This window comes from Mobula birostris, chromosome 25 (genome assembly GCF_030028105.1).
Source record: "Mobula birostris isolate sMobBir1 chromosome 25, sMobBir1.hap1, whole genome shotgun sequence".
Classification (NCBI taxonomy): domain Eukaryota; kingdom Metazoa; phylum Chordata; class Chondrichthyes; order Myliobatiformes; family Myliobatidae; genus Mobula; species Mobula birostris.
The window spans coordinates 12,372,887-12,399,162 of record NC_092394.1 but is presented as its reverse complement, the minus strand read 5'-3'; the positions used below and the strand labels follow the sequence as shown (position 1 = coordinate 12,399,162).

The window sequence follows — 26,276 nt, the reverse complement described above, 5'->3', positions numbered from 1 at the left end:
AGAACAGCACAGTACAGGCCCTTCGGCCCATGATGTTATGCTGATCCTTTTATCAACTCTAAACTCAACCTAACTCTTCTCTCTGACATAGCCCTCCATTTTTTATATCACCCATATCTCTATTTAAGAGTCTACAACCACTCTCTTTTATAAGTTCCCCTTATTACTAAGTCCCCCTGTTCCAGTAACATCCTTGTAAATCTTTTCTGCACCCTTTGCAGCTTAATAGCATCCTTCTTATAGCTGGGCAATCAGAACTGAGCACACTACGACAGCGTGGGTGCACTTGCACAGTTGCAATGTGACATCCTAACTTCTGTACTCAGTCCCCTGACTACTGAAGGCAAGCATGCCAAACGCCTTCTTCATCACCCCGTCTACCTGTGCCACCACTCTGTACATGTAACCTTAGGCCCTTCTGTTCTACAACTTTTTCATTTGCTTAGTAAGTCCTGCTTGGTTTAACTTACCAAGTTTTACCATTTTACAGTGCAATTCCTTAGCTTCCATGATGTTCTTCATGGCAAATACTGATAAGAAATATTCATTTAACAGCTCCTCATCTCGTGTGGGTCTACTCATAGACAACCATGTTGATCCAGAAGAGGACCCCTTCTTTTCCTAATTACCCTAGTTAATTTTTCTTGCTTTTAGGAGGATCTGTGGCTGAAAATGAAGGAACAAAAGAACTAGGAGAAAGAGCAGCAGTTGGGTACATCTTGGAGTTTGGTGGGGAGGGGTGGGGGAGGGAGATTCGCTTGCATTGTATTTGCCATTACCTTGCCCACACTCTGACCTTGTCTATATGCTCTTTTGGCATCCTATTTTTTGAATTTTGTATAGGACCTTAACTTGCCTTTTCAACAAAAGTGTAATAATATGCACAGCATATTGAAGTCATTTTGTGTCTGCTATTTACTTATCCTTCTTACATGAGATGCTAACAATAAAATATTTTATGGAAAGAACTGAGTTATTATTGTGTTTTCAGCCATCAGTAAGAGAATACAGATCACTGCAGTCTCCTTTGGCAAGAGTTGCACAAAGAGCTTTCAACTCTTTTTGAAACTTCTGTCATGATTTCATTTCCTGAAATTAGGTGAATATCCCAATCATACTGTTGGCTTTGGGGCCCTATTTTCACACTTGATTTCAATCTCTAGTTGTAATCTGATGGTCTATTCCGGAACCGCGATGCTATCTGCTTTGTGCAAGTCAACAGGTTTGCAGTATGGATTGTGGCCAAGGCTGAAAGTACTGCATTGGCAGCCTGCTGCAGATCTGTCAGGTCAGCACACCAATAAAGTGATTTAGTCCATAATTTGTTACTACTACTATTGGTATAATAATTACTGAATGTTACAGGACATTAAATGTGTTTTAAATAATGTTATAGGTCTCTTATCGTACTTCGACACTCAACCCTACAGTATTTGTTTGTTCAAATACTTCTAACCAGTGCTGACAGAATTTAAGCATGAAGAAATTGAATAATAGACTGTAAGCACTTTTTTGTGTGATATACTGCAGTTTCCAAGTGATTCTTTAGACATATTCCCTGCAGTGAAAGTCAGACTTAGAATATATACCTGCATCATTGCTGCATCACTTACAAATGAAAACTTGATGCGTCCAATAGTGAAGAGAAGGAACTTAGCAGGTCAGGCAGCATCAAAGGAAAAGAGTAAAGAGTTGAAGTTTCAGGCCAAGACCCTTCTCCAGAACTGAGAGGGAAGGGGGGAGATGCCTCCCACCACCTTTTTATTCATACATGTTACACCCCTCCCCCAGTCCTGAAGAAGGCTCTCACCCTGAAAAGTCAACTGTGTACTCTTTTCTATGGATGCTGCCTGACCTGCTGAGTTCCTCCAGCATTTTGTGTGTGTTGCTCTGGATTTCCAGTATCGGCAGATTTTTTTTTGTGTTTCCAATAATGATGATGCATTTTTAAACATCGTGCATATTACTTCTGTTCAGGTAACCTAGCTATTGGGAAAATAGCTTTCTAATTTCAGCTGGCAAAGTACTCTGTTTAAGAGGACTTGGTTATATAAAATATATACTACAAATTATAATAAAAAGTATATAATAAAGAAGATAAAATAAGTAGTGCGAAAAGAGAGCAAAAATTAGTGAGGAAGTGTTGATGGATTAATGGACTGTTCAGAAATCTGATGGTGGAGGGGAAGAAGCTGTTCCTAAAATGTTGAGTGTGTGTCTTCAGGCCCCTGTGCCTCCTCTCTGGTGGTAGTAATGAGAAGAGGACATGACCTGAGGGGTGTGGTCCTCAATGGTGGATGCCTCCATTTTGAGGCATCGCTTTCTGAAGATCTCCTTGATACTGAGGAGGCTAGTGCCCGTGGTGGAGCTGGCTGAGTTTAGAACTCTCTACCGATTTTTCTAGTCCTGTGCTGTGGCCCCTCCATACCAACTGATGATGCAGCCAATGAGCATGCTCTTCATTGTACCTCAGTAGAAATTTGCAAGAGCCTTTGGTAACATATTTTAAATGCTGTCTCATAAGCCAGTATTATATTGACTATTACTACTTCTTAATACTTGGTTTATTGCAATAATTTGCATTGACTTGAATTGATTGAGCAGCATTAAGTTTCAGATGATACTACCGACATACAATTGGCTGCAAAGTGCATGTGGCTTAGGAAAAGTTGATTATTTGATTTTACTGTCTCTAAGGTCTAATTGTGGAAAGGTGCTTCGTGACAGGAATCTACAATGCAGCTTCTACAAAATGGCTGACATCAATGTCACTTCCCTAAACTGTTAATGGCTGCACAAAAAGTACATGCAGGCAGTTTCATTGCACATTTAATTCATCCATTCATGTACCATTGCAATAATGCATAATTTTGTATCACTTTTCCAGCCCCTATTTTCCCCAGCTCACAAAGTCCATATGTGAAGTTCAAGTTTAAATTATACAAGGTGTTTGTCAGAGAGAGAATTAAATCTTGTGTGACAGACATGACCACTGTTAATTACTCCCATTGTCACATTTCAAAAATTGTCAGTGGCAAAATTTCCAAGATAGTCAATGATTTATATAGCACTGTACTGCTGGTGCAAAATAACTCATTTCACCTCATATAGGACAGTGACAATAAACCTGATTCTGATACAGAGCAACACGCAGAAAATTCTGGAGGAACCTAGGCAGCACCTATGGAGGGGAATAAACGATTGATGTTTCAGTGCTGATGAAAGGTCTCAACCAGAAAAACCAACTATTTATCCCCCTCCTTAGATGCTGTCTGACTTACTGAGTTCATCCAACATTTTGTATGTGTTGCTCAAAATTTCCAACATCACAGAATCTCTTGTGTTTATGATTCCCCTTAACCACCTCTGGAGACTTCAGGACACTTCCACTGTTCGTATATTTCCTTTTTGAACTCGTCGTTTGATTGCACAGAAAATGGATATCTTAAGGACCCACAAACGTGAGGTAATGGCTGAATAATATTGTCATGGGTTCCTTTTGCAACTAGCAAAAGAGAAGTCATGAGTTTTCTTTGACAGGAAGATAATAACGAACACAAGAGGTTCAGTGGATGCTGTGTCTAGAGCAACGCACACAAGCTGCCGGAAAAACTCAGGTCAGGCAGCATCTCTGGAGAGGAATGAAGAGCTGACATTTCAGGTTGAGACCCTTCATCAGAAAACATTTCTTTAGTAGTGTACCATACTGCATTAGCAAGTATTAGGAACATGAAAAAAATCAGTAGACGCTGGAAATCCAAAGCAATTCACACATAGTGCTCAAGGAACACAGCAGGTCAGGCAGCATCTATGGAAAAGCATTAATGTGAAATGCATGACGAAGGGTCTTGGCCCAAAACATCGACTGTTTGCTTTTTCCATAGATGCTGCCTGACCTGCTGAGTTTCTCCAGCATTGTGTACGTGTGTTGCTTAGCAATTATTAAGTGCTTGAGTGCTGAGAATGGGATTTGTACACACAGTTTTATGACAGAGAGGTGAAAGTGTAACCAGTGAGCCAGAACTTTGGTGACATTATTATAAACACTTCAAATTGCAAAGAAAACCAAATTGCTTCTCATTGATAAAGAAAGCATGCCATTTGGGGGGGGAAGGGCGTGATTGCCCTGACATTTCCTTGTTGTTAGGGCTGCAGTTTGACGCGAACAACTGCTGTGTTTGGCTGCACTGCTCCCACTGTTCTTAAAAGTAAAAATCAGTCATTTATACTGAGTGTCTGAGAGAGGTTTGAGTTAATGGCATTATATGACTCCATTTACATATAAATCACCACGATAAATTAGTTTCAATGGAGAATGAAACTGTTATTTTTTATCAGCAGTTTACTTTAGATCTGACTTGTATTCAGAATAATACTCTGTGTAGAAACAACCATAAGCAGTGTTTTTAAGATTGGCACCATGAAGTGGATTTGATGTAGAATTGATCTTTCTTAGGTTTACAATAACTTTGAATTCTAAAGCAATCTGCCACCAAACTCCCTGCACCCCATCTATCTCTAGTAATTTGAATGATACTATAATCAGATAACCACATTAGGTTGTTATTTCGTAAAGGGCATTTTTCTCAAAATAAACTTTATTCAGAAAAAGTATTTATGAGATTAAACCGTGCAATGCCTTTTCATTCTTTAAACATAATCAATGCTTTTAGTCAGGGGTTCCTAACCTTCATTATGCCCAGGTTGGGAGCCCCTCCTTTACATTCCTACACATCAATAGCATTGCTCATTCTGGGGTGGTATGCTGCTACACGAGGGGCTCCCTCACTCAACCCAGCCCCCAGCTCTTCAGTAGCAGAAGAGCCATACACTGTGGGCCATCCTCACCGAGCCGAGGTCTGTTTACTTCTCTCATTTACCTCCATTCCTCCAAATCTCCACTCATTACTCTCTGCGCCTTTTACTTACATCGCTTGTTGCCTCACTCAGTTGACACACTGTTCACTCTGCATTCGCCTTCTTGTATAGTCACATTCAAAACTGAGTGCTCCATTCTTCTGTGAGGAAGTTCATCAGTGCCTCTATCAAAACACAATCACTCATGCTCTTGAAAACACTTACCACAGAGAGCTTGGATCTGGAGTTTGAAGGATGCGTCTAGTACAACCTTTGCTGGGCACTACACGTTGAAGCGGAGATTCCTGTGAGATTGATCACTTTGCATTTATTGTCACTGTTAGTAATGGAGTTAACACTCAAAACCAATCAAGTTCATCTGTTGTGGTGCTGTCACTTGTTAATTTTGAGGTTTTAGTAAAAGGGAAGTAAGAGCACAGTACGCTGTCCGGATGTGAAGAAATTAGTAGCAGTATTGCTAGCAAGTACAGTTCGGTCCAACATCCATTAAAAGTTTAACAATGAATGCCATATTTGTACTGTGTTGTGTGCTGCTGTGCTGCAGTCAACAAAACCACATTTATTGTAAACCTGTTTGTGACATTGCAGTTTTCTCCTGCTCTTCCAATAAACCGAGGTTAAACATGTGTGTGCTATTACTCAACCTGCGCTGGTGCAACTCTGCACCCTGCACGGCTTCTCTGTGAAATGTCGCGCCTGGCTTCTCTCTTCCTCTTCCCAGGTTGCCATACGATAGTATTGGAATCCATTTGCAAGTTTAGCTTTGAATAAAAGTTCCTGCAGCAGAGAATGGGAAGCAAGTTTCATTTTAATTGATTTAGAACCCTTATATAGAACTTTCTTGGCTGAACCGTCTAAACAATATAGTTCAGTGAAGTACTGATGAAGAGGAAGCATCAAGCTGAGTGGAAGGACGGACTTCTGACACCGTATTGAAAACTTAATTCATAGTCTGGACCTCATTAAAGACACTTGTGGTTAAAAATGTTTTTCTAGATTTCAAGGGAAACTGGTGCTGTTTCATTTTGCCTCCCCTTTGACCTTTCCTTGTGCTTGTCAGTAATTCGTGGCCAATATGCAGTTTGCAGAAATACGATTGATTCCTTAACAATCTTTTGGGCTGAATACATTTTGAATCTACCTCATGTTCCCCAAAGGATGCAGTAGTTTCTGCTTGGAATTGTAGAGAATTATAAAATAATTGCACTTATTTAAACTTCTGCTGCGTCACTCTGCAGAGAGGTTACTGCGGTGCTATTACAACTTGGGGCGTCAGAGTTCAATTCGGTGCCGTCTGTAAGGAGTTCATACAATCTCCCCGTAACCACATAGGTTTCCTCCAGGTGCTCCAGTTTTTTCCCACAGTCCAAAGGCATACCAGTTAGTAGATTTATTGGTCATTGTAAATTGTCCTGTGATTAGGCTAGTGTTGAATAGGTAGGTTGCTGGGTAGCACAGCTCATTGGGCTGGAAAAGCCTGATCTGCACTGTCTTCTTGGGCCCTTAGGTCCCAGTGGAGCAGAGGCCATTGACGATCTCCCGTCCCCATCATCCAAAGTTGATGGTAAGGTTGGAGTTCATCAATGTTTCTGTAATCTATTGTATCCACTGGACAACATCACCAGAGCCCTGTTGGCCACCCTTACCCATTCCCACCTCTCATGACAGGAACATGGGGTTTGACTTTGAGAAGCTTCTGAATTGAATTGAATTGACTTTATTACTTACATCTTCTGCGCTGTATCTCTAAATAAATAAATAACTATTCCTCCAAGGTAACAGTATTTGAATGTTAGATTAAACAATGTGATTTAATCTTTTTGAGGATGAAACTGATTTACCATAGAAACCACAGAAACTACAGCACAGAAACAGGCCTTTTGGCCCTACTTGGCTGTGCCGAACCATCTTCTGCCTAGTCCCACTGACCTGCACACGGACCATATCCCTCCATACACCTCCCATCCATGTATCTGTCCAATTTATTCTTAAATGTTAAAAAAGAACCCGCATTTACCACCTCATCTGGCAGCTCATTCCATACTCCCACCACTCTCTGTGTGAAGAAGCCCCCTCTAATGTTCCCTTTAAACTTTTCCCCCCTCACCCTTAACCCATGTCCTCTGGTTTTTTTCTCCCCTTGCCTCAGTGGAAAAAGCCAGCTTGCATTCACTCTATCTATACCCATCATAATTTTACATACCTCTATCAAATCTCCCCTCATTCTTCTACGCTGCAGGGAATAAAGTCCTAACCTATTCAACCTTTCTCTGTAACTGAGTTTCTCAAGTCCTGGCAACATCCTTGTAAACCTTCTCTGCACTCTTTCAACCTTATTTATATCCTTCCTGTAATTTGGTGACCAAAACTGAACACAGTACTCCAGATTCGGTCTCACCAATGCCTTATACAACCTCATCATAACATTCCAGCTCTTTATACTCAATACTTTGATTAATAAAGGCCAATGTACCAAAAGCTCTCTTTACGACTCTACCTACTCGTGACGCCACTTTTAGGGAATTTTGTATCTGTATTCCCAGATCCCTCTGTTCTACTGCACTCCTCAGTGCCTTACCAGTAACCCTGTATGTTCTACCTTGGTTTGTCCTTCCAACGTGCAATACCTCACACTTGTCAGTATTAAACTCCATCTGCCATTTTTCAGCCCATTTTTCCAGCTGGTCCAAGTCCCTCTGCAGGCTCTGAAAACCTTCCTCACTGTCTACTACACCTCCAATCTTTGTATCATCAGCAAATTTGCTGATCCAATTTACCATATTATCATCCAGGTCATTGATATAGATGACAAATAACGATGGACCCAGCACTGATCCCTGTGGCACACCACTAGTCACCGGCCTCCACTCAGAGAAGCAATTCTCTACCACCACTCTTTGGCTTCTTCCATTGAGCCAATGTCTAATCCAATTTACCACCTCTCCATATATAATTTTCCTAACTAACCTCCCATGCGGGACCTTGTCAAAGGCCTCACTGAAATCCATGTAGACAATATCCACTGCCTTCTCTTCATTCACTTTCCTGGTAACCTCCTCAAAAAACTCCAATAGATTGGTCAAACATGACTTACCACGCACAAAGCTATGTTGACTCTCCCTAGTAAGTCCCTGTCTATCCAAATGCTTGTAGATTCTGTCTCTTAGTAGTCCCTCCAATAACTTACTTACTACCGACGTTAAACTCACCGGCCTATAATTTCCCAGATTACTTTTCGATCCTTTTTGAAACAACGGAACAACATGAGCCACTCTCCAATCCTCCAGCACCTCACCCGTAGACAGCAACATTTTAAATACTTCTGCCAGGGCCCCCGCAATTTCAACACTAGTCTCCTTCAAGGTCCGAGGAAACACTCTGTCAGGTCCCGGGGATTTATCCACTTTAAGTTTCCTCAAGACAGCAAGCACCTCCTCCTTTTCAATCTGTATAGTTTCCATGATCTCACGACTTGATTCCCTCAATTCCATAGACTTCATGCCAGTTTCCTTAGTAAATACAGACGCAAAAAACCTATTTAAGATCTCCCCCATTTCCTTTGGTTCCGCACATAGCCGACCACTGTGATCTTCAAGAGGACCAATTTTATCCCTTACAATCCTTTTGCTCTTAATATACCTGTAAAAGCTCTTTGGATTATCCTTCGCTTTGACTGCCAAGGCAACCTCATGTCTTCTTTTAGCCCTCCTGATTACTTTCTTAAGTATTTTCTTGCACTTCTTGTACTCCTCAAGCACCTGGTTTACTCCCTGTTTCCTATACGTTTCATACAACTCCCTCTTCTTCTTTATCAGAGTTGCAATATCCCTTGAGAACCAAGGTTCCTTATTCCTATTCAATTTGCCTTTAATCCTGACGGGAACATACAAACTCTGCACTCTCAAAATTTCTCCTTTGAAGGCTTCCCACCTACCAATCACATCTTTGCCAGAGAACAACCTGTCCCAATCCACGCTTTTTAGATCCTTTCTCATTTCTTCAAATTTGGCCTTCTTCCAGTTCAGAACCTCAACCCTAGGACCAGATCTATCCTTGTCCATGATCAAATTGAAACTAATGGTGTTATGATTACTGGAACCAAAGTGCTCCCCTACACAGACTTCCGTCACTTGTCCTAACTCGTTTCCTAACAGGAGATCCAATATTGCATCCCCCCTAGTTGGTGCCTCTATATATTGATTTAGAAAACTTTCCTGAACACACTTTACAAACTCTAAACCATCTAGACCCCTAACAGTATGGGAGTCCCAATAAATGTATGGAAAATTAAAATCCCCTACCACCACAACTTTATGTTTCCTGCAGTTGCCTGCTATCTCTCTGCAGATTTGCTCTTCCAAGCCTCGTTGGCTATTGGATGGTCTGTAATACAATCCCACTAATGTGGCCATACCTTTCCTGTTTCTCAGCTCCACCCATAAGGACTCAGTAGACAAGCCCTCTAATCTGTCCTGCCTGAGCACTGCTGTAATATTTTCCCTAACAAGCAATGCTACTCCCCCACCTTTCATTCCTCTGCCTCGATCACATCTGAAACATCAGAACCCTGGAATATTAAGCTGCCAGTCCTGCCCCTCCTGTAGCCAAGTTTCACTAATTGCTATAACGTCATAATTCCACGTGTCAATCCACGCTCTCAACTCATCCGCCTTCCCCACAATAGTCCTAGCATTGAAATATATACACCTCAGAAGATTTTTACCACCACTCACAACCTTTCTATCAGCGGATTTGCTTGAACTTTTAACATCATTTATTTTCACCCCAGCCACACTGTCAGCTCTGGCACACTGGTTCCCATCCCCCAGCAAATCTAGTTTAAAGCCTCCCCAATAGCACTAACAAACCTCCCTGAAAGGATATTGATCCCCCTGTAGTTCAAGTGTAACGCGTCTCTCTTGTACAGGTCCCACCTGCCCCAGAAGAGGTCCCAATGATCTTGAAATCTGAAACCCTGTCCCCTACACCAGTTCCTCAGCCACGTGTTTATCCTCCAGAGCATCCTATTCCTACCCTCACTGGCACCTAGCACAGGTAGCAATCCTGAGATTACCACCCTTGAGGTCCTGCCAATATTTGATACTTGCCTTTTTTCTCCTACACTCTTATTCCTCCCTGATTATTTATTTTTAACTAAGCCCCTGTTGTGTATGATTGGAGGGGTGATATGATGCCCAAATTCCTTGAGGTGTGGGAGTAATATTAGAATGGTTCCTCCATCATTCCTCCACTCCCCTCACTTTCTCTCCAAATTTCAAAAGGGCATCTTACAGGAGGAAGATTCCATGCAGGAACACACTAATGATTTGGGATTTTTACATGACCAGAGTTGTGTTACAGTGCCTGGAGTGGCCTGTGCCTCAATGCATTCAGTAACAAATGCCTTATTATGAGTGAACTGTATCGGATCGATTAAGGCCAATTGATCGTGTGATGACCTGACTGGACCTCCGATGTGTGGTCTCTCTCTCTCTTTTTCTCATGGTGGGCTTGGTTTGTGCTCCCTCACTTTAAGTTGCCCAGCATTGCTAACATGACACAGTGAAAACATTTAATCATACTACACATTTGTCATTCTTGCTCCGCGCATATACGGGATATTCAGACAACTTATTATTTTATATTGAGTGCCATGTATATAAATTCACGTAAATATTTATGGTCTGTATGAATACTGATGAAGGGATTGAGTGTACTGCTGCAAAATCTGATGAAGGGCCTCAGCCTAAAATGTTAACTATTTATTCCCCTGCATAGATGTTACCGGACCTACTGAGTTCCTTCAGAATTTTGAGTTCGTTCCTGAAAGCTTCCAGAATCTCTAGTGTTAGTGATTCTGATACTGATACAACTTTCTTTCTTCCCCATTCTGATGTTTAGTCTGAAAAACAACTGAAACTCTTGACATTCGTATGCATTGAGTTGCTGCCACATGGTTGCCTGATTAGATATTAACATTAACGAGCAAGTATTGCGAAGTGTGCTTTGGTGAAGCTTAGTCTTGAAGGCAATCTGTACAATTGAGCTACATTTCGACATAAATCCTTTGCTTAAATAGCAAGCATTAGAAAATTCCACTCTGTTTTTCATTGTGCATTTTAATTGAAATGTTTGACTGTACTCATGTTTGTACCTCTGCAGACTTTGTCTAAAAGATTCTTAACCCTCTGTATTTAAAATCTATCCCTTGCAAAAATAGAAAATATTGGAATAATTTAACAGGGCAGGCAGCAGACATGGAAAGAGAAATGGAACTAATCTTTGAGTTCAAGAGCCCTTTATTAGAAAGAACCCAGGGTCACACAAGAATTTGACTTTATCTGGGTTCTTATAAGAAGGTCTTCAAACTTACCATAGATATGGCCTGATTTGCTGGGTGTTTTCAGCATTTTCCTCATTTTATTTCAGATTTCCAGGATCTGCAATCTTTCAATTTTCAGAGTTAGATTTTGGTCCTAATTTAATTTGTATGGTTGCCATTGAATTGAAATCCTATGGCCATAAAATAATCTGGATTGATTAATCCAGCAATTTAAAGTATTATCCATTTAAAAAATGAATATCTCAAGTGTCTGTTAGCAGCATAACTTGCTTCATGCCGATAAGAAATTTGGAGAAGGAAGTCTGAGAATCGGAGCGGGAGTGCGGCGGAAGCCATTTTGAATTTTTCTTTTTCTCATCGGAGTTAAGAGAGGCAGGACTGCACAGGTGTGTGATGTCGGGCAGTGAAGCGTGGAAGATTTAAAAGGAACACAGCCTTATACAACGGGCAGTGGAGTGAGCCAGAAGCAGAGTGAAGGCTTAAGGGCTTTGGCTCCACGGGCTTAGGCGGAAACAGGTGAGGCAAAGTAGGTTCGGTTTTCAATTTTTCCTGTTATTTGAGGAAAGGGGGAGGTATGAGTGTGAGGGCAGCTTGTTGTTCTCGGTGTCGGATGTGGGAGGTCCTGGAGTCTCCCAGCCTCCCGGATGTCCACATCTGTGCCAGGTGCATCAAGCTGCAGCTCCTAATCGACCGTGTTAGGGAACTGGAACTGCAGCTTGATGACCTTCGTCTGGTCAGGGAGAGTGAGGAGTTACAGGCAGGTGGTCACGTCGGGGCCACGGGAGGAAGACAAGTGGGTCATGGTTAGGAAGGAGAAGGGGAAGAGTCAGGTACTAGAGAGTACCCCAGTGGCTGTGCCCCTTGACAATAAGTACTCCTGTTTGAGTAATGTTGGGGGGGGGGGTACAGCTTACCTTGGGGAAGCAACAGTGGCCGTGCCTCCAGCACAGGTTCCGGCCCTGTAGCTGAGAAGGGTAGGGAAAGGAAGAGGAGGGCAGTAGTAATAGGGGACTCGATAGTTAGGGGGTCAGATAGGCGATTCTGTGGACGCAGTCAGGAGGCCTGGATAGTAGTTTGTCTCCCTGGTGCCAGGGTCTGGATGTTCCTGATCGCATCCAAGATATCCTGAAGTGGGACGGTGAGGAGCCAGAGGTCGTGGTACATATAGGTACCAATGACATAAGCAGGAAAAGGGAAGAGGTCCTGAAAGGAGAATATAGGGAGTTAGGAAGGGAGTTGAGAAGAAGGACTGCAAAGGTAGTAATCTCGGGATTACTGCCTGTGCCACGCGGCAGTGAGAGTAGGAATGGAATGAGGTGGAGGATAAATGCATGGCTGAGGGATTGGAGCAGGGAGGAGGGATTCAAGTTTTTGGATCATTGGGACCTCTTTTGGCACAGGCGTGACCTGTACAAAAAGGACGGGTTGCACTTGAATCCAAGGGGGACCAATATCCTGGCGGGGAGATTTGCGAAGGCTACTGAGGAGACTTTAAACTAGAATGGTTGGGGGGTGGGAATCAAATTGAAGAGACTAGGAGAGAAGAGGTTAGTTCACGAACAGAGAAAGCTAGTAGACAGTGTGTGAGGGAGGTTAGGTAGGGGACAGAGAATGGGAGCGCTCAGACCGAAGATATAGGGGAGAAGGAAGAAAAAGATAATAAAGTTGTTTGCACCATTAGGGATAAACAGAGAGTAAGAGATGGAGAGTTTCTTAAATGCATCTATTTTAATGCTAGGAGCATAGTAAGAAAGGTGGATAAGCTTAGAGCATGGATTGATACCTGGAAATATGTTGTTGTAGCTATTAGTGAAACATGGTTGCAGGAGGGGTGTGATTGGCAACTAAATATTCCTGGATTTTGTTGCTTCAGGTGTGATAGAATAGGAGGGGCAAGAGGGGGAGGTGTTGCATTGCTTGTTGGAGAAAATATAACAGCGGTGCTGTGGCAGGATAGATTAGTGGACTCGTCTAGGAAGGATATTTGGGTGGAATTGAGGAATGGAAAGGTGTAGTAACGCTTAAAGGTGTGTATTATAGACCACCTAATGGGGAGCGAGAATTGCAGGAGCAAATTTGTATGGAGATAGCAGATATTTGTAGTAAGCACAAGGTTGTGATTGTGGGAGATTTTAATTTTCCACACATGGACTGGGAAACCCATTCTATAAAAGGGCTGGATGGTTTGGAGTTTGTAAAATGTCTGCAGTACATAGAGGTACCAACTAGAGAAGGGGCAGTGTTGGATCTCCTGTTAGGGAATGAGATAGGGCAGGTGATGGAGGTGTGTTTTGAGGAGCACTTCGGGTCCAGTGATCACAATCCCATTAGTTTCAATATAATTATGGAGAAGGATAGGACTGGACCTAGGGTTGAGATTTTTGATTGCAGAAAGGCTAACTTTGAGGAGATGCGAAAGGATTTAGAAGGAGTGGATTGAGATAATTTGTTTTATGGGAAGGATGTAATAGAGAAATGGAGATCATTTAAAGGTGAAATTTTGAGGGTACAGGATCTTTATGTTCCTGTTAGGTTGAAAGGAAAGGTTAAAAGTTTGAGAGAGCCATTGTTTTCAAGGGATATTGGAAACCTGGTTCGGAAAAACAGGGGGGATCTACAATAAATATAGGCAGCTTGGAGTAAATGAGGTACTCGAGGAATACAAAGAATGCAAAAAGAATCTTAAGAAATAAATCAGAAAAGCTAAAAGAAGATATGAGGCTGCTTTGCCAAGTAAGGTGAAAATAAATCCAAAGGGTTTCGACAGTTATATTAATAGCAAAAGGATAGTGAGGGATAAAATTGGTCCCTTAGAGAATCAGAGTGGACGGCTATGTGCGGAGTCAAAAGAGATAGGGGAGATTTTGAACAATTCCTTTTCTTCGGTATTCACTAAGGAGAAGGATGTTGAATTGTGTAAGGTAAGGAAAACAAGAAGGGTAGTTATGGAAAGTATGATGATTAAAGAAGAGGAAGTACTGGCGCTTTTAAGGAATATAATAGTGGATAAATCTTCGGGTCCTGACAGGATATTCCCTAGGACCTTGAGGGAAGTTAGTGTGGAAATAGCAGGGGCTCTGAAAGAAATATTTCAAATGTTATTAGAAACGGGGATGGTGCCGGAGGATTGGCGTATTGCTCATGTTGTTCCATTGTTTATAAAGGGTTCTAAGAGTAAACCTAGCAATTATCGGCCTGTGAGTTTGACGTCAGTGGTGAGTAAATTGATGGGAAGTATTCTTAGAGACAGTATACATAATTATCTGGATAGACAGGGTCTGATTAGGAACAGTCAACATGGATTTGTGCGCGGAAGGTCATGTTTGACAAATCTTATTGAATTTTTTGAAGAGGTTACTAGGAAAGTTTACGAGGGTAAAGCGGTGGATGTTGTCTATATGGACTTCAGTAAGGCCTTTGACAAGGTTCCACACAGAAGGTTAGTTAGGAAGGTTCAATCGTTAGGTATTAATATTGAAGTAGTAAAATGGATTCAGCAGTGGCTGGATGGGAGACACCAGAGAGTAGTGGTGGATAACTGTTTGTCAGACTGGAGGCTGGTGTCTAGTGGTGTCCCTCAGGGATCTGTACTGGGTCCAATGTTGTTTGTCATATATATTAATGATCTGGATGATCGGGTGGTAAACTAGATTAGTAAGTATGCAGATGATACTAAGATAGGTGGAATTGTGGATAAGGAAGTAGGTTTTCAAAGCTTGCGGAGAGATTTAGGCCAGTTAGAAGAGTGGGCTGAAAGATGGCAGATGGAGTTTAATGCTGATAAGTGTGAGGTGCTACATTTACATACAAACCCCATTTCCAGAAAAGTTGGGATATTTTCCAAAATGCAATAAAAACAAAAATCTGTGATATGTTAATTCACGTGAACCTTTATTTAACTGACAAGAGTACAAAGGAAAGATTTTCAATAGTTTTACTGACCAACCTAATTGTATTTTGTAAACATACACAAATTTAGAATTTGATGGCTGTAACACACTCAGCAAAAGTTGGGACAGAGGCATGTTTACCATTGTGTTACATCACCTTTCCTTTTAAATACACTTTTTAATCATTTTGGAACTGAGGATACTAATTGTAGTAGATTTGCAATTCGAAATTTTGTCCATTCTTGCTTGATATAAGACCTCAGCTGCTCAACAGTCCGTGGTCTCCGTTGTCTAATTCTCCTCTTCGTGATGCGCCATACATTGTCAATAGGAGATAGATCTGGACTGGCAGCAGGCCAGTCAAGCACACGCATTCTGTGTCTACAAAGCCACGCTGTTGTAGCCCATGCAGAATGTGGTCTGGCATTGTCCTGCTGAAATAAGCATGGGCGTCCCGGGAAAAGACGTTGCCTTGATGGCAACATATGTCTCTCTAAAATCCTAATATACGCCTCAGAGTCAATGGTACCTTCACATACATGCAAATCACCCAAGCCGTAGGCACTGATGCACCCCTATGCCATCACAGATGCTGGCTTTTGCACCTTTCGCTGATAACAATCTGGATGGTCGTTTTCATCTTTGGCATGGAGAACTCGACGCCCGTTTTTTCTGAAAACTAGCTGAAATGTGGACTCATCTGACCACAGCACATGGTTCCACAGTCTTTCGGTCCATCTGAGATGAGCACGGGCCCAGAGAACTCGCCGGCGTTTCTGCATAGAGTTGATATATGGCTTCCTCCTTGCGTAATACAGTTTCAAGTTGCATTTCTGGATGCAGCAACGGACTGTGTTGAGTGACAATGGTTTTCCGAAGTACTCCCGAGCCCAGGTGGCTGTAGTTGTCACAGTAGCATGACAGTTTCTTAGGCAGTGCCGCCTGAGGGCTCGAAGATCACGCGCATTCAACAGTGGTTTCCGACCTTGCCCTTTATGCACTGAGATGTCTCTGAATTCTCTGAATCTTTTCACAATATTACATACTGTAGATGTTGAAAGACCTAAATTCTCTGGAATCTTGCGTTGAGAAATGTGCCTTTTGAACTGACTAACAATTCTGTCACGAATTTTGGCACAAAGGGGTGAGCCACGACCCATCCTTGCTTGCAAAGACTGAGCCTTTGATGGACGCTACTTTTATACCCAGTCATGATATCTCACCTGCTACCAATTAGCCTGCTTAATGTGGAGTCTTCCAAACCGGTGTTACTTGAATATTCTGTGCACTTTTCAATCTTATTTTAACTCTGTCCCAACTTTTGTTGAGTGTGTTGCAGCCATCAAATTCTAAATTTGTGTATATTTACAAAATACAATTAAGTTGGTCAGTAAAACTATTGAAGATCTTTTCTTTGTACTTTTGTCAGTTAAATAAAGGTTCACGTGAATTAACATATCACAGATTTTTGTTTTTATTGCATTTTGGAAAATATCCCAACTTTTCTGGAAATGGGGTTTGTACATGGTGAATGGTAGGGCATTGAAGAATGCAGTAGAACAGAGGGGTCTAGGAATAATGGTACATGGTTCCCTGAAGGTGGAATCTCATGTGGATAGGGTTGTGAAGAAAACTTTTGGTATGCTGGCCTTTATAAATCAGCATTCAAAATAGGAGTTGGGATGTAATGTTGAAATTGTACAAGGCATTGGTAAAGCCAAATTTGGAATATTGTGTACAGTTCTGGTCACCGATTTGTAGGAAAGATGTCAAGAAAATTGAGAGAGTACAGAGGAGATATACTAGAATGTTGCCTGGGTTTCATCTCCTAAGTTACAGAGAAAGGTTGAACAGGTTGGGTCTTTATTCTTTGGAACGTAGAAGGTTGAGGGGGGACTTGATAGAGGTATTTAAAATTATGAGGGGGATAGATAGAGTTGACGTGGATAGGCTTTTTCCATTGCGAGTGGGGGAGATTCAAACAAGAGGATATGAATTGAGAGTTAAAGGGCAAAAGTTTAGGGGAAACATGAGGGGGAACTTCTTTAATCAGAGAGTGGTAGCTGTGTGGAACAAGCTTCCAGCAGAAGTGGTTGAGACAGGTTCAATGTTGTCGTTTAAAGTTAAATTGGACAGCTATATGGACAGGAAAGGAATGGACGGTTATGGGCTGAGTGCAGGTCGGTGGGACTAGGTGAGAGTAAGAGTTCGGCACGGACTAGAAGGGCCGAGATGGCCTGTTTCCGTGCTGTAATTGTTATGGTTATAGGGCAGCATGGTAGCATAGTGGTTAACAGCAACCCGGTTCAATTCCCGTTGCTGCCTGTAAGGAGTTTGTGCCTTCTCCCCATGACCGCGTGGGTTTCCCCTGGGGTCCGGCTTCCTTGCACAGTCCAAAGGCATACCAGTCATTGTAAATTGTCCCGTGATTAGGCTCAGATTAAATTAGGGGTTGTTGGGTGGTGTATCTCGATTATGCATTCTGTCTTTCTTTCCTTCCTTTTCTGTCTTTTTTTTCTTTTCTTTTCACCTCCCTTCCCCCTTTCCCCCCACTTCCCCTTCCCTTCCCCTCCCTCTCCCTCCCTCTCCCTCCCCCTCCCTCTCCCTCCCTCTCCCCCTCCCTCTCCCTCCCTCTCCCTCCCCCTCCCTCTCCCTCCCTCTCCCTCTCTCTCCCTCTCTCTCCCTTTCCTTCTCCTTTTCCCTCCTTCTCCCTCTCTCCCCTTCCCCCTCCCTCCCTCTCCTAGGGAGAGACAATCTTCAAGCACTAGATGATTTACCACACCTCTTAATGGTTGGTTGGAGTAATGTGACTTCCTGTTACACCCATAAGAGCCTGACTACTCTAATTAAAACCCATCAGAAACTAACTTTGTTTGTCAGATTCGGGTCAAGTGTACATCCTGCTAAAACTGAGGCTTGGGGATGTGTTATGCCTGCCTCGTTCAATAACTGGTCCAGGTCCGATGGTTTACTTAAAATGACTGTATTTTATTCGTGGACAATTGCAATGTTTCTGCAGCATAGCAAGTTGTTCTGCAAATACCTAGTTTAGAAATAGTTAATTGCTTGGGTCAGATTTGCATTAAACTTGATTGGGTATTAATTTCATATCAAGTAAACCTCTGCATCCCCAGTCTTTACTAGGTTGGATATTAAAGATAGTGTAAGTCCATATTTTGCAAGAAAACTATGGTGGTTTTAACAGCGGCATTAAATATGCTTTATGCGTAAGAAAACTGAAAAATGGTAATGCATGCATTTGGTAGGTCATGTAGCGTAGAGCAAATATTGTTTCAGGAGTGAACCTTAGATTGGAACTGGAAGATTTTACTCGTTAACTGTATGTAAAGAAAACCTATTTGCTATTTGATTGTGGTTTTACTGTATGAGAAACATGCATTGACTAACCTGTTGGTCTTCTGTTGCAAGGATAAAAAATGGAGTGCTCCTTTAAATAATTACCACAGGTGTGTAAATCTAGATGGGCTCTTTTCTGTCTTCTGTTAGAGTGGAAACCAGCTCAATTCAATTATTCTGAATTCTAACTTTTGACTTTTATTATTGAATTATGTGTGTACAATACAACTCTGATATTCGCCTTCTCCAGGTAGCCATGAAATGCAGAAAAACCCGCAAGAGCCGTTGAGAAATGACATCAACCCCCTCCCTGCACAAACAGGAGAAAGAAACAAAACTTGCAAACCCAAAACCCCACCCCTTCCCTCACACTAAAGCTAACAGATCGCCCAACATGACACTGTAGCTCCATTTGAGACAAAATTGTCAATGGGGGAAAGAAATCACTTCGGTCATATTCCTTTGCATTTGGAAGTTTCAAATACCAGCGATCCTCCTAAAGCATCCAAACCTCCGTCCAGGTTCAACAATCCTTGTCCAATTACAGAAAATCTCCTCCATTTAGCACTTTAGTGTGTAGTTTCCCAGTTAAGGGCCCTGGGTCAGTCATGTACAGAAGAGCATGGAATTGCTTGCTTCTGTCACTTCATTCAGTATCCTTGTCACCCAAGTAAGTTTGTTAGTCTCATGACCAGGCCCTAACCACCTAAGTATTTTCTGGGTTTTTTTGCGTAGGCTTCTGTTATCTCTGTTATTATCATCAATAGACAGCTCTTCTGCCTGCCATTGAGGCCTTTGGAGATGTCTTAGAGTGGACCTATTGTTTTTTTATTCACACTGCAGGCAGCTGGCCACTGTCGTATTACTTTCAGTTTGTTAAGACTCAGACTGTGATCTCATGCAGTCTGGTTCCAGCCTATAGTTGTGTTTATTTCACAAAGTATTCATTGCTCTTCATGTCTCCTCGGAACAATTCCTGATTTAGAATTCTGTGTGCAGTCAATAGTTTGAGACTCCGATTAAGTCATAATCAATCTCTGCTTATCTTTTCTAACATTCTCAGACTTAACTGATCGTTTATGTGGTGATCCCCAGATATCTGCTAAGGTTAAGAACATTGTCCATTGTTCTGTTCTGTCATGGTGGTTTTAACCCTCTACCAACCACAATCTCTGCTTATATACTAAATAAAATTGGACCTGCTGCAATAATGTCAAATACAAAATATGTAGTAGGGCATTCATTTTGGGCCATTCTCACGGAAGGATTGGACAGTACAGTCGCTATGTTTGGTGGATCCTACAAGCATTTAAAGTTCAAAAGTTCAAAGTAAAATATTTATCAGAGTACATATGTGGAGGTACTAACAATGATCTTTCAAGAATTGATAGATTCTGGGTGACTGGAAAATTGCAAATGTTACTTCACTATTTAAGAAGAATGGGAAGCAACAGAAAGGAAACTATAGACCTGTTAGCCTGGTAGGGAAGTTGTTGGAATCGATTGTTAGGGATGAGATTACGGAATACCTGGAGGCACACAAGATAGGCCAAAGCCAGCGTGGTTTCCTGAAAGGAAAATCCTGCCTGACAAACCTACTGCAAGTTTTTGAGGAAATTACAAGAAAGGTGGAAAAAGGAGATGCAGTAGATGTGGTGTACTTTGATTTTCAGGAGGCCTTTGACAAGGTGCTGCACGTGAGGCTGCTTAGCAACATAACAGCCCATGGAATTACAGGGAAGTTATTAGCATAGGTGGAGCAATGGCTGATCAACAGAAAACAGAGAGTGGGAATAAAGGGACCCTATTCTGGCTGGCTGCCGGTTACCAGTGGAGTTCAACAGGGGTCAGTGTTGGGACTGCTGCTTTTTACGATGTATGTCAATGATTTTGTCTATGGAATTAATGGATTTGTGGCTAAATTTGCCGATGATACAAAGATAGGTGGAGGAGCGGGTAGTGTTGCGGGAACAGAGAACCTGCAGAGAAACTTAGATAATTTAGGGGAATGGGCAAAGAGGTGACAAATGAAATACAATGTTGGAAAATGTATGGTCATGCACTTAGGTGGAAGAAATAAACGATCAGACAATTATTTAGATGGGGAGAGAATTCAAAATGCAGAGATGCAAAGGGACTTGGGAGTCCTTATGCAGGATACCCTAAAGGTTAACCTCCAGGTTGAGTTGGTGGTGAAGAAGGCAAATGCAATGTTGGCATTCATTTCTAGAGGTATAGAATGTGTGTGTGTGTTCGTCCATCGTCGATGTTGATGAGGACCTCGACACCATTATGATAGTGTCGAGACTAGCGCGTGATTTGGACTTAAGTGAGGGAGAGTTGCGCAATGTCTGCCTCACTCGCTCTTCCCAATTCCCATCTGGATCCAGTGGCAAGACAGAGTCGAAACGGAAGGTATAGAATATAAGAGCAGGCATGTGATGTTGAGGCTCTATAGGGCACTGGTGAGACCACACTTGGAGTATTGTGTGCAGTTTTGGGCTCCTTATTTTAGAAAGGATGTACTGACATTGGAAAGGGTCAGAGAAGATTCACAAGAATGATTCCAGGCATGAAAGTTAACTCTGTGGTTAAGAAGGCATAGGGTGCATGGCCTTCATCAACCGAGGGATTGAGTTTAAGAGCTGAGAGGTAATGCTACAGCTATAGAGGACCCTGGTCAGACCCCACTTGGAGTACTGTGCTCAGTTCTGGTCACCTCACTACAAGAAGAATGTGAAAAATACAGAAAGGGTGCAGAGGAGATTTACAAGGATGTTGCTTGGATTGGAGAGCACGCCTTATGAGAACAGGTTGAGTGAACTCGGCCTTTTCTCCTTGGAGCAACGGAGGATGAGAGGTGACCTGATAGAGGTGTATAAGATGATGAGAGGCATTAGTCATGTGGATAGTCAGAGGATTTTAACCAGGGCTGAAATGGCTAACACTAGAGGGCACAGTTTTAAGGTGTTTGGAAGTAGGTACAGAGCAGATGTCAGGGGTAGGTTTTTTACGCAGAGGGTGGTGAATGCATAGACTGCCAGCGACGGTGGTGGAGACGGATACAATAGGGTCTTTTAAGAGACTCCCTTGATGGGTACATGAGGCTTAGAAAAATAGAGGGCTATGGGTAACCCTAAGTAATTTCTGAAGTAAGTACATGTTTGGCACAACATTGTGGACCGAAGGGCCTGTATTGTGCTGTAGGTTTGCTGGATGACTGTATGTAAAGGTTTACTGTATAAGGAACATCTGGCAGCTCTTGGGCTGTATTCCCTGGAGTTCAGGAGAATGAGGGGGGATCTCATAGAAACATTCCGAATGTTAAAATGCCTGAACAGATGAGATATGACAAAGTTATTTCCCATGGTAGGGGAGTCTAGGACAAGAGGGCATGACTTCAGGTTTGAAGGACGTCCATTTAGAACAGAGATGCGGAGAAATTACTTTAGACAGAGGGTGGTAAGTCAGTGGAATTTGTTGCCACGAGTGGCTGTGGAGGCCAAGTCATTGGATGTATTTAAGGCAGAGATAGATAGGTTCTTGATTAGACTGGGTATCAAAGGGTATGGGGAGAAGGCAGGGGAGTGGGGATGTCTGGAAGCATTGGATCAGCCCATGATTGAATGGCAGAGCAGACTTGATGGGCCGAATGGCCTATTTCTGCTCCTATATCTTATGGTCTTATTTCACCACGTACAACCTTGAGATTCTTTTTTCTGCAGGTATACTCCGCAGATCTATAGAACAGCAACTGTAAACAGGATCAATGAACAACAAACTATGCAAATACAAATATAAATAAATAGCAATAAATAATGAGAGCATGAAATAATAAGATAAAGAGTTCTTCAGTTGTGGGAACACCGGAAATAAAATGAGTATTGTTATCCTCTTTTGTTCAAGAGCCTGATGGTTGAGGGGTAGTAGCTGCTCTTGAACCTGGTGATGCGAGTCCTGAGTCTCCTGTACCTTCTACCTGATGGCAGCAGCAAGAAAAAAGCATAGCCTGGGTGGTGAGGATTTCTGATGCTGGATGCTGCTTTCCTACGACAGCATCTCCTTTAAATGTACTTAATGGTTGGGAGGGCTTTACCCATTATGTACTGGGCTGAATCCAGTACTTTTTGTAGGATTTTCTGCTCAAAGGCATTGCTGTTCCCAGCCCAGGCCGTAATGCAGCCAATCAATACACTTTCCACCACACATCTACAGAAGTTTATCAAGGTTTTTTGATGACTGTTTTATGAGGCAGTTACGTAACTAATCATGAAGCAGCACATCATAGATGCTGGAAATCAGAAATAAAAGCAGAGGAAAATGCTGGAAGTACTCAGCAGGTCAGGCAGTATCTGTGGAATGTAGGTATTTTTCCGAAAAGTTCTGATGAAAGATCACTGGCCTGAAGTGTACACTGTTTCTCTCTCTACAGATGCTATTTGACTTGCTGAGATGATTTCTATTTTTGTGTAATTAATCCTTTTATCTTTCGCAGTTCCATGGATCCAATGATCACTTCTTCTCACATCTTTTCTCAGCAGCCTGAGTTTGTGGACGGAAGTTGTCCTTCATAAATCTGATCAAGTTTTTTTGAATTGAGGACCCAGAAATAGACATTGCAGTAGACATTGTCCACATGGACTTTAGCAAGGTCCTTGACAAATGGCTCGTATATAGGCTGGTCTTGAAAGGTTAGATTACATGAGATTGAGGGAAACTAACCTATTGGATACAAAATAGACCTGACAGTAGGAGACAGAGGGTGGAGGCAGAAGGTTGTTTTTCAGATTGGAAGCCTGTGCCTAGCCATGTGCAGCAGTGATCGTTCTTAAGTCCACTGCTGTTGAGAATGTAGACATGCTTAGTAAATTTATGGATGACACCAAACTTGGTGGTACAGTAAGCACTGCAGAAGATTATCAAAGGTTATGCTACCTTGATCAACTGGCCAGTGGGCTGAGGTATGGCAGATGTTGTTTAATGCAGATAAATGTGATATGTTCCAGTTTAGTGAGACAGACTAGAACAGGACTTGGTAGGGATCTGGGGAATGTTGCAGAACAGAGGGAATTAGGGCTGCAGGTATATAGTCCCCTGAAAGTGGTGACACAGGTAAACAGGATAGTGAAGAAGTAGTTCAGCATGCTTGCCTTCAGTGATCCGGATATTAAATATTGGGCCTATGATGTCCAAGGCGACGTCCACACTACACCGGATAATTTTGAAAACACCGGTTTCGAGTAAAAACGACAGGCGTCCACACTAAGCGTTTTTCAAAATATCTCTGTCCACATTAGATGGATATTTGGGCGAATCTCCACCTACTGGGCATGCGCAGGACACACAGAAAACAAGCGAAAAGGAAACAGTATACTTAGTGCGCATTTGTCCAGTTACAGAGTAGAAAAACTTAAAAGGAATTGCTCTTGGCTCTCGCGCAGGAGGACTTAAAACTAAAAAAAAACGAATACTGGAGTGTATGGAGGCAACCGACAGGGAGTTCACGGACAGTATGACCCGGCTGATGACGAACATTGAAAAACTGACTAACTCTGTTGCATTAATAAAGCACCTTGTTAAATGTATAAAACATGTCTGCATCAGTGTTACCTTATATTTCCACACACTGTTACATTAGGCTGTTACACATCTATTGTCAGAGAAGTACTTACATAAATAGGTAAACCACCTTCATACAAGCAAGGACAGAAAACAGGGCAAAGTGAGAATACTCATTTATTCAGTAAGCTATGGGTCAAAATATTTGGTGAGTACATTTCTAACTCTTCTGGCTTTAGTCTCATTGCCGTCTGTTCTGAGATTGTTAGGTTCTGCAAAGCGCAGAATCAAATATCGCTGTGATGATTGTACGCTCTAGTATCAATTGTTTGGCGACAATAAAGTAGTAATAATAATAAGAAGAAAACAATGAAATGCCGTGCTGTCGCCATCTGTTCCAGCACGTCATGACAGCTGTTTTTAAAAAGCTCCGGTTACCCCCATACACACTGCAACAGATATTAGGCATTTTCAGATTTATTCACTCTGGAGACCGTTACTGAAAATCTCCATTTTCGGGGGATGAAAACGCCATTTTAGTGTGGACAGAGGGTCAAAACAAAGAGAAAAAGCTTCGTTTTCAAAATTATACGGCATAGTGTGGACGTAGCCTGAGACATTGGTAAGGTCACATACAGATCTAGTCACCTTGTTACAGGAAAGATGTCATTAAACCGGAAATGGTACAGAAAAGATTTACTAAGGCTAGAGAGATGAGTTATAAGAAAGGGCTGGGACATATTTCCCCTGGAGTAATAAGCTGAGGGATAACTTTATGGAGGTTTAGAGAACAAGGAGTGGCATAGTTAAGGTGAATAACCACAGTCTTTTCCCAGAGTAGAGGAGTCTACAACTAGAGCCAAAGGTTTGAAGTGAAAGGGGAAAGGTTTAAAAGGGATCTGAGAGGCAGCTCTTTCATACAAAGAGTGGTGCTTAAGTGGACTAAGCAGCTAGCAGACATGATATAATTATAACACCTGAAAAACATTTGGATAGGTACAGTACATGGATAGGAAAGGTTTAGAGAGGGATGTGGGCCAAATGCAGGCAGGTGGAGCTAGCTTAGTTAGGCAACTTGATTGGCATGAACTAGTTCAAAGTTCAAAGTCCATTTATGATCAAAGTATCTATACATTTTGCAACCATGAGATTTGTCTCCTTACAGGCAACCACAAAGAACCCATTTTTAAAAATCCAACAACCACCCAATATGGGGAGGGAGAGGGAGATTGTGCAAACAATCAAAGCAAGCAAACAGCATTCAGAATGAAAGTGAATCCATAATGAGTCCGGAGCAGTAGGAGCAGGCCCACAGCCTCAGCTTCATTGCAGCCAAGAGTGGAGTAGGTGTTGCATAGCAGCAAGTAGAACCAGTCTGGCCCTCAGCTCTGGTCCTTACGCCTTGCCAGGCCAAACGTTTAGATTGTCCAAACATCAGGTCGTTGCTCACACGAGGACCTGGGCCCTTTCACATCGATACACTCTGGGCCTGGGCCCTGCTGCCATGTTCCAGCCTGTACCCAATCTTTCCAAATCAGCCCGGCACTTAGATTGACCCAACTCCACTCTCAGTTTAGGTGAACGGGCTCAGAAACTCCTCTACTCCAACTTTTCTCCATTCTTCACGCTCCAACACCGTCTTGAACATGCCTCGACCTCGTTCCAACCACTTCTTCTCGAACATACCTCAACCTTGCTCACAGCTGCAATACTGATCCTTAAGTCAGCATTGCCTTTGCTCACCTACCATAATTTTTATTTTTAACAGAAAAAGTGTTATTAATAAAGTATTTGGTTGTATTTCTTGCTTTGAGAGCCACCAGTGAGGTCACTTGTCCTCAGTAGCGCCATCTTAGATGAGAATGCCATGTTTCCATGCTGTAATGTTCTGACTCCATGGCTTGGTTCTGTTTTGAGCATCTTGTCATGGTGTGTGCAGGCAGGCAGTGTTGGTGGAGGAAATTTGTTTGTAAATGTTTCATGTAAAGCCCATCTTGCTCACTTCTAAGCAAGTCAACAATAACTTGATACTCAACATAAATATGGCCTGCATAGTGCAGCTGAGTGATTGAGATTGGGGGTGACCTTTATTTCAGAATAAAGGTGATGGAAGTTGAATATTGTTCAAAATCTATAGGTACGTGTCAGAAGTTTAATTGTACAATTTGTTAAGGTGTTTTATTTACAGTTTAGTTTACAAAAAATATATATTGTTAGTTGAAAACTACTGAACCGTCTGAGGTACTGAG

The 26,276-nt window shown here is 42.2% G+C and overlaps 2 protein-coding genes across 13 annotated transcripts in view; one reads left to right on the top strand and one right to left on the bottom strand.

The window, feature by feature from the left end:
- Window positions 1–11,268, bottom strand: part of LOC140187759 (uncharacterized) — a 29,352-nt gene extending 18,084 nt beyond the window's left edge. For 2 of the 6 annotated variants that reach the window (XM_072243438.1, XM_072243439.1), the window contains exons 1-2: window positions 11,252–11,267; window positions 5,083–5,655 (exon numbers count right to left, since the gene is read on the bottom strand). The gene's annotated coding sequence lies outside the window, so the exon portion shown is untranslated. The other 4 variants (XM_072243437.1, XM_072243443.1, XM_072243441.1 and 1 more) reach the window with 4 other exon arrangements.
- The window catches only part of nf1a (neurofibromin 1a), a 374,121-nt gene that overhangs the window by 239,978 nt on the left and 107,867 nt on the right, over window positions 1–26,276 (top strand). The window lies entirely within an intron of this gene.